The following is a 7,857-nucleotide window of genomic DNA, read 5'->3' on the forward strand; positions in this document are numbered from 1 at the left end:
GATCTTTTAAGAAATACTTGCCAAACGACACCTTGGTTATAGCAAAGACCTATGATTGAGTCTTGTCTTCATTCAAGTTGGGGGTACGTGTGTAAACAAATCAAATTTGAATAATCAAACAACATTTGGTTCAATTCAAATTCAACCAATTAATTATTTTAGGTAATTAATAAATATTTAATTTATATAAAGTATACAAATAGATGAATTATTTAAATAATTTACTTATTATTATATGTACGTCATATAAATATATAAGATTTAAATAATTAATTGAATTTGGATATTTATCTAATTGAATTAGATCATATCCGAATTCGATTCAATGATGTTGAATCTTGAATTCGAAATTGGATTTTTAAATGCCAATGACACCCCTAATTGGGGCAATATATGGTTTGAGGTGCGCTATTCGACTAACAAGCAAGCAATGTGGAAAAGAGTCCATAAGATAGGTTTACCAATTTTTTTAGGGTAAAATACAAAAACCTCCCCTTTAATTTCAATTTAACAAAAACCTCCCCTAAATTTTTGAAAAAGTCAACAAAAACCTCCCTTCCGTCATTAATCCCAACAGAAAATGTGTAAAGTTATAAAATTATCCCTAACTAAATCGTTAGGGCATTTTTTAAGCTTCTTGCATTGGATCCTTTGGAGTTATGGATCGACATCACTCATCCACATGTATGGTCTAAAACTAATACTTAGTGATATTGAAACAAAAAGATGAGGTATGGACAAAAGGAAGGTGGGAGAGATGGAGAGCGAGATTCGGAATTTGGACGAACACAGAGCGATCGATGAAAAAGTTGTAACACTACTAGTCTTTAGCAATAACATCATATTACATGCAAAATAAAGTTCAAAGAACTAAACTAACTAACAAAGGAAGAATCGACGCTCTCAGTTAAAGAAATTCAAATCCCAATTTTTCAGAAGCAAATCGTCCATCATCAAGTACGTATGCTAAAAGAATATATTGAACGAATTATCATCTTTTCAACATCATCAAGATCTCATCTCTAAAAAGAACATTGTAACAATCTTAGACTCAAAGAAGTTCTCTCCTCGAGGCGTACTCGTACTTGCAGATGTTATCTTTGTGTTTCTTGTAAACAAAACCTAAGAAGCTAATATACAAGCGCCAATGATGAATCTGATGGCTGTTCTGGCCTTGTTTTAATTTTCCAGCTGCAGCTGCATGAATGACTATAAAAAGGTGTTAATGAGTGGGTCATGAATCTTCTCCTCAACAAACCATCCCCTCTCCTAGTCCTAGTTAATCTTTGGCCTGTGGTTGGGATTTGGGCTCTCAACCACTCCTCTCTCATCGAAACACAGCATGGCTTCTTACGTCCTTATAGCTTTTCTAGCATTGTTGTTGTTCTTGTACTCGCACCTCCCACGGAGACGAGTGTGACTGGTTTTATCCTTAGTTTGATATATCTAACATGGGTGTAGCATGGTAATAATTTGCAGTGGCGTGGTTCTTAGTGCATGCAGGGTGTTGCCTTCCCAAGACCGGCCAACCTGAACTTGACTTCCTTGTGAAAGGCCTCCAACTGCCTTACTCTAATGACGGGAAAGCTTTTACATAATGCAATATGAGCCCATTCTATCTTGATGAGGTTGGTTTACACTTTACATATCACATGCTCTTGAAGTTCAAACTACGCTTATATATGATCTCATGACTGGATCATTAATGGAACTAATTAGCAAAGTTGATCTAGTTCGTTGTAGCCAGTAGCATCCTTTTCAAGGAATTTCTTACTAGATTGTACACATTTAAAGTTCTCACCATGATTATATTCTCCTGTTGATCCAATGTAGATCTCGGACTTGAAGAGCTTGTATAGCTACTGGCCTAGCATCAAATACCCAAGCAGTGACAGTTGCCACCAATGAAAAAATACATGGAAAACATATGGTGTTTGCTCTGACCTCAATGAGCACGACTATTTCAGCAAGGCATCGAATCTCCGAGCAAAGATGGACATGCTCTCAATATTTAAAAGAAGTGGTAATTAATTGAGCTCTTTTGTTTAGAATGATTTCTATAATCAGGATGCCAAATTATCCAAACCGGTCCTCTATTTCTTCAGTCCTAGAGGCTAGAGTTGATATGCCCAAAGTGAAGAGCAGTTCACATGTATACTATTAGTATTCCATAGTGCATACCGTGGTTTCCAAAAACGAGCCGGAGACCGAACCGGTCAGGGGTCTGGTTCCTAGGTTGAATGGTTCGACTTTTCAACCTGAACGGTCGACCCATTCTAACAAAAAATAAAAAAAAATAAAAAACAAAAAAACGGTCAAAATCATTCGAACGATTAACCGCCCGGGTCAGCGGTTTATTGACCAAAATCAATGATTTTGGGCAAATTTCTAGTTTTGGGGAAAACCGAAACCGATCACCTGATCGATTCTCGATTTTTTTTGGTCCGACCGTCCGGTCCGGTTCGATTTTGAAAACCATGGTCCATACTAATTAGTATCCTCAATTGGTTGTTTGTGTTCAAGAGAAATGACATCCGGTAAAGAAGCCAGGATAGAAGGTGCAAATGAGGGAGTCTTGTTGGCGGGGAAAAGAGGGAGCTGGATTTTTGGTGTTAGGCGTAAGAGCTGGGGAGATCTGAGGAGGATCTAGAGAAATAGTGAAATCAGTAAAAAGCAGTAGTAGAAGAACAAAGATAGAGAGCACACTAGTCTCTTGCCATGGTCTAGGGCCTTGGACCATGAAAAAATATGAAAGAGGATAAAGAGATCGAATGAGGATTTTGTTGAGTTTCAAATAGGGGTATTTCAATAAAAATGTATGTAAAATAATTTGCAAAAGGGTAAAATGGATATTTAAAAAACTAATGCTTCAGTTCAACGTTTTCCCTTTGGATTAGTGATGGAAGGGAGGTATTTGTATAATTTTTTAAAAGTTCAGGAAATGTATTTATTAAATTGAAATTAAAGAGGAGGTTTTAATGATTTTCAAAAACTTCAGGAGAGGTTTTGTATTTTACACTTTTATTTAACTTATCTTACACCATTAGTTCGGATATGGTTACTTTTTCCATTTTCTATAAACGAATAGAAAATATTATGTGTATGATGACGTTACTTATACACAAATATAGGAGGCAGGAAGGCCCATAAAACTTTATGGGCCCATAAAGTCCAAGAAGAAAGAAAAAAGAGAAGCTAATTTTAGGTGTTAACATGAAATTTTCTGTATCGTATACACACAATTTTGCCGCAAAATGGCAAACGGCCATTGATATTTGGTATAATGGAATGAAATAAGCAAAGACTAGCAGCAGAGAGATGGTCGCTTTCATATAGGGTATCTTAACTTCTACTAGCTAGACATGGAGGTAGGATGGAGGGAGTGACGGGATCTGCTCCTCACAAATGGGCGCCTCACAGCACAGGAGATGTTCCCAATGCGTGTGAGGCGCCTCAAGTGTGAAGAGCAGATCCGGTCTCTCTCAGCAGTTATTCTTAAATACGAAAGAAAGACAATTCGTGAAAGAAAGAAAGAATACCGGTCTCTCTCAGCAGTTATTCTTAAATACGAAAGAAAGACAATTCGTGAAAGAAAGAAAGAATAAACGACACATGTGCTGCAGGACCCAATGACAGGTGAGAAAGCAAGGCGACAAAGCCACTGATTTCGCCATGACCAACAGCAACAGCTAGAGAGGAAGCCGAGGCGTGCTGCGTGCAGGCGGCCGGGGGCCTTCTCCACGCTTCCCTCCATGAGACCGGATCTGCTCCTCACACTTGGCGCCCATTTGTGAGGAGCAGATCCCGTCACCTGTTGAGATGTCAACGTGTCTGGCTGATTCCGTGTCTTTATATTTTCTATCGTCTCTCTGTGAGTACACACGTCGCCCCTCTTTCTTTCTTTCTTTCTTTCTCTATGCGTATGCAGCCAAAGCTAATGCATGGCGGGCATTCGTACGTGCAGAAAACAACGATGATATTATTGGGGACGATGAATTATATATGTCAGTGAGCTTGATGCTTCGAAGTCGAGAATACTCAATATCTGTTACGTGTCGCTGTGTAGAGGGGGGTAAAGGGGAGGGGCATTGATGAGGTCCGTCCGGCCTACTAGTTGTTTGATAAAATGTCAGAGTTGAGGTGAGGGCCTCCAAACTCCAACGGCCTGCATCATGTCCATGTGGCTAGCAGTCGCAAAGCATTGTAAAGTGTTTGTTCCATATATATATGTTTATGCTCAATAAGATGGCACATGGAACTCATGTCCCCATCACTTTGGGTGACATCTTCTTTCGTGGAGCCTGCGGGCTGAAGGCTGTCACATCCATTAGATTCTTTCTCAAATGTGTTTATTCCACGTACAAGAAGATAATGTTTTATTTCCCTAATCCCATCGTGTTTATTTTGAGCTTAGCTAGCTTTTTCTTCTTTTCTTTTTTATATAGGATCATTGATTATTCTCAACTCAACAATTAATAATAAAAGGAAATTATTAAAGAAAATATAATAAAACTATGAACCATGGTGGGTAATGGGTTGTTGAATGTTGGTACAGAACCGATAACTCTAGAGAAAGGACTATAATATGAGACAATAAGTAATTAAGTGGTACATGATAAAGTTTTTGTCTAGGTCCAATGACCCCAACAGAGTTTGCAAAGGCCTGTTGCAGTCAATGGACCACCACTACTTTCATTGCCCTCTCAATGTGACAAAGAGAGAAAGAGGGGATTAATTGCACAGAGCAATGTGTAATAAATTAACAATTGGATCCCTTGTCATGTATGTGCACTGACTTAATTAAGCAAAACATTTTTTTTTCTCTTGTCCTTTTAAGTTTTGATGATATACTCTTAGCATATGATAAATACCTTAATTAATTAATGAATTCCCATATTATTAACTTCAAATCTTAATTTTCCATGTTATTGCCCAAAAGTTTTGGGACATGCATGCATATCGTAGATCTTTATGTTGGATCGATGTAGTTAAATGCCTACAGATTAAATGAAGTTACTAAATTAATAACATGAATGCCTACGATGATTTTATAAATGGACATATATCTATAATGAGATCGGAATCGCATAGACATGCGATGAATTCATAACCTGAAATGAGTTACGATGAGCTCAAAATCTATATGAACTTGCGATGAACTTAAAGTCATTGCACAACTGTTATGGGCGCAAGCTCATTGCATGTTAGAAACTAGTAAAAGAAACATATGCATCACTAATAATGTACGTAACGGGATGCCTCGCAAGTTTAAAGATGACGCGCAAGATTAGTGATGTTATCCACGCCATGTCGGTTTAAAAGGGTCACGAAAAAAAATAGTACATATATATTATGAGAATCTTTAGACGAAAAAAAAATTCATCATTGATATATCTCATAAAACACGTAACAAAACCCGAAGAGTATTATCTGACAACTGACACCAAATCCAAAATTCCCTTCCCTAATAAAAATTAAACACTTTTGATTTACTAACTAAAATATTAATCATGCATTTATCATCATGGTTCAAAAACTTTTGCTTCACACTTCAATGTCTGCAGGCGACAAGCTGAGGCCAACCCGTCTTTCGCATAGTTCATCAATGAGACATCTGAATCAATATTATACTTTTCTTGACGTTACAAAATATTGGGGAAGAAACAAAATCTTTAAAGAATCTGACCGTTGAAAAGGTATATCAATCAATCCTGCCAATTGTTAATAACGTATCAACGTCTAATACTATGGAATTCTTTTAATTTTATGACAGTTTGTTTGATACCAGATAGATCCATATCTACGGGGATTCTTGTCTATTTGAATTTTGAATTGACCAATGTCCAAGAGCGTCTGATATCTTTTTTTTTGCAGGGTTCAAGAGATCACTACGCACCCAGCTCAACCTAGAGAGAATCTTTTAGGCAGTGTTTGTAAAGAGACAGAGAGAGAGAGAGAAGCGGTGGTGGGGTGGGGACGGATTATTGAATACAGAATACAGAATCCTCCCAGGTACGTTGAATGCTGAATCAGAAGCGCCATGAATGATATCATATGTTGTTCACATGGGCACCATCTCCTACTGTACAGGTGTCAAACTGCAGTTCGAAGACTCTAGACATCACACGTGTCCACATGGTCCTCTGGTACGTACGTAGGTCACATTCGTTCGTAGCTCTTCAATAACTACCCATTGCCCAATTCACACGTTAACCGCCTGTCATCTATTGCAGCATCAACAAAGGCATTGACATAATAACACATGTACCGGTTTACCCAGCACTTTCTTTGCGTAACGACACCACGCCCACGCGTTGTACTGTTGTAGTTCTCTTCTGCTCAGATAACTCGTAACTCGTTGCCTTTTTACCTTTGGAAGTTGGAACCCAATAATTTTCGTCTCTCGTTGAATCCTACTATCCTTCCTGATTGCATAGTTTTTATGGGTGAGCATGAATCGGTTTGGTTTAGTTTTATGACAAAATTTTGAAATCAGGACCTATCTTGTGAAGGTCAGTTCCGGGGTTTATTTATTGAATCTGTTCCTTTTCATGCTCTACTTTAAGAAAAAGAAATGAAACGTATCCTTTAAAATTTTGATTTTCAATAATAATAATAATATATAGTTTAAAACTTATATTACCTTTATTAATTAAATTGAGTAATTTAATATATAGATTATCATAATATATTAATATACGGCTGATAATTTGTTATTATGATTTAAATTTTGTAAATATTATTTTTTATATACATATAAATATTAAAATGAAAACAAATGATCAAATAACTTAAGTAACTCAATGGTCAAGTGAGACCATGGCTTTTGTAACTATGAATGCTTGGGCTCAAATCCTTAAAAATATTTTGGGGTTTATTTAAAGGTAAATTCAGTTCCATCAAGGTCGGTTCGGGTAGGGTAAACCCCTAGACTCTGGAACTGACCTTGGTGGGGTCGGTTCCAAGAAATTGGAACCAAACGCTACCCTATAACAAATCGAGTAGGGTCAGTTCATCAAGGTCGATTTCATTCGATTCTAGGTAAAACCTACCCACTTGCTTACCCCTAATGGTTTCCTTGGATAGTTGTTCCTTACTAGTATCTCATGAGATAAATTGGTCAATTGGTTAATTGTTTTTTATCAAAAGAAAAAGGTAATTGCAAGGATTTAAATATCGATACAATACATCTGATACGGGGCATGTCACATCAGTATCGGCCAGAGGGGATACAGGATATGCTACAACTAAACCCATATCCCCTGAATCGCGCGTACCAGAGTGATACGCATTCGTATCAACCTGTATCGTGTTGTATTGACCGTTATGACCGATACACATTTATCAAAAGAAAAATGTGCTTAGTGTGATTCAAACACAAATCACCTAGCGTTAAAGCCTTAACTATGCACTTAATCCACTAGGCCACCTTTTATCTTATGAATTTTGATGAAATAAAATAACTTTTTTCTATTCTGGTGTCCACATGTAATGCAGAAAAATTACATTTGTGTTCAACAATTCCAACAAAATAAAAAAAATAATATTCAAAACTAATATTTTATAAACCAATAGAATAAATAATTTCTTAAGTCCACATTTATATCAAAAATTTGATTAATCTCAAGAATTTATACGGAAAAAAATATTAATAATAGAATAATTATTTTAGTACTTAATATTTATAAATTTGAACATGACATATATCTTAAAATTTTATAAATAATTAATTAATATTTTATTTTGAACTAAATAAAAGTATATATATTATTTATAAAAATAAAAATATTATTTACAAAAACCTCAAGAATATAATATAAATTGAATTTGTCAAATCCATTAATCTACATTTATATC

At 36.2% G+C, this 7,857-nt stretch overlaps 1 long non-coding RNA gene across 1 annotated transcript; it reads left to right on the plus strand.

Moving 5' to 3' along the window:
- The first annotated feature begins 3,024 nt into the window (after window positions 1-3,024).
- Window positions 3,025-4,417, plus strand: LOC104594293 (uncharacterized). Its single transcript, XR_734709.3, has 2 exons — window positions 3,025-3,871; window positions 3,965-4,417. It is a non-coding gene; the product is annotated as an uncharacterized LOC104594293 (long non-coding RNA).
- Window positions 4,418-7,857: the final 3,440 nt, after the last annotated feature.

This window comes from Nelumbo nucifera, chromosome 1 (genome assembly GCF_055504915.1).
Source record: "Nelumbo nucifera cultivar China Antique chromosome 1, China Antique-T2T, whole genome shotgun sequence".
Lineage (NCBI taxonomy): Eukaryota > Viridiplantae > Streptophyta > Magnoliopsida > Proteales > Nelumbonaceae > Nelumbo > Nelumbo nucifera.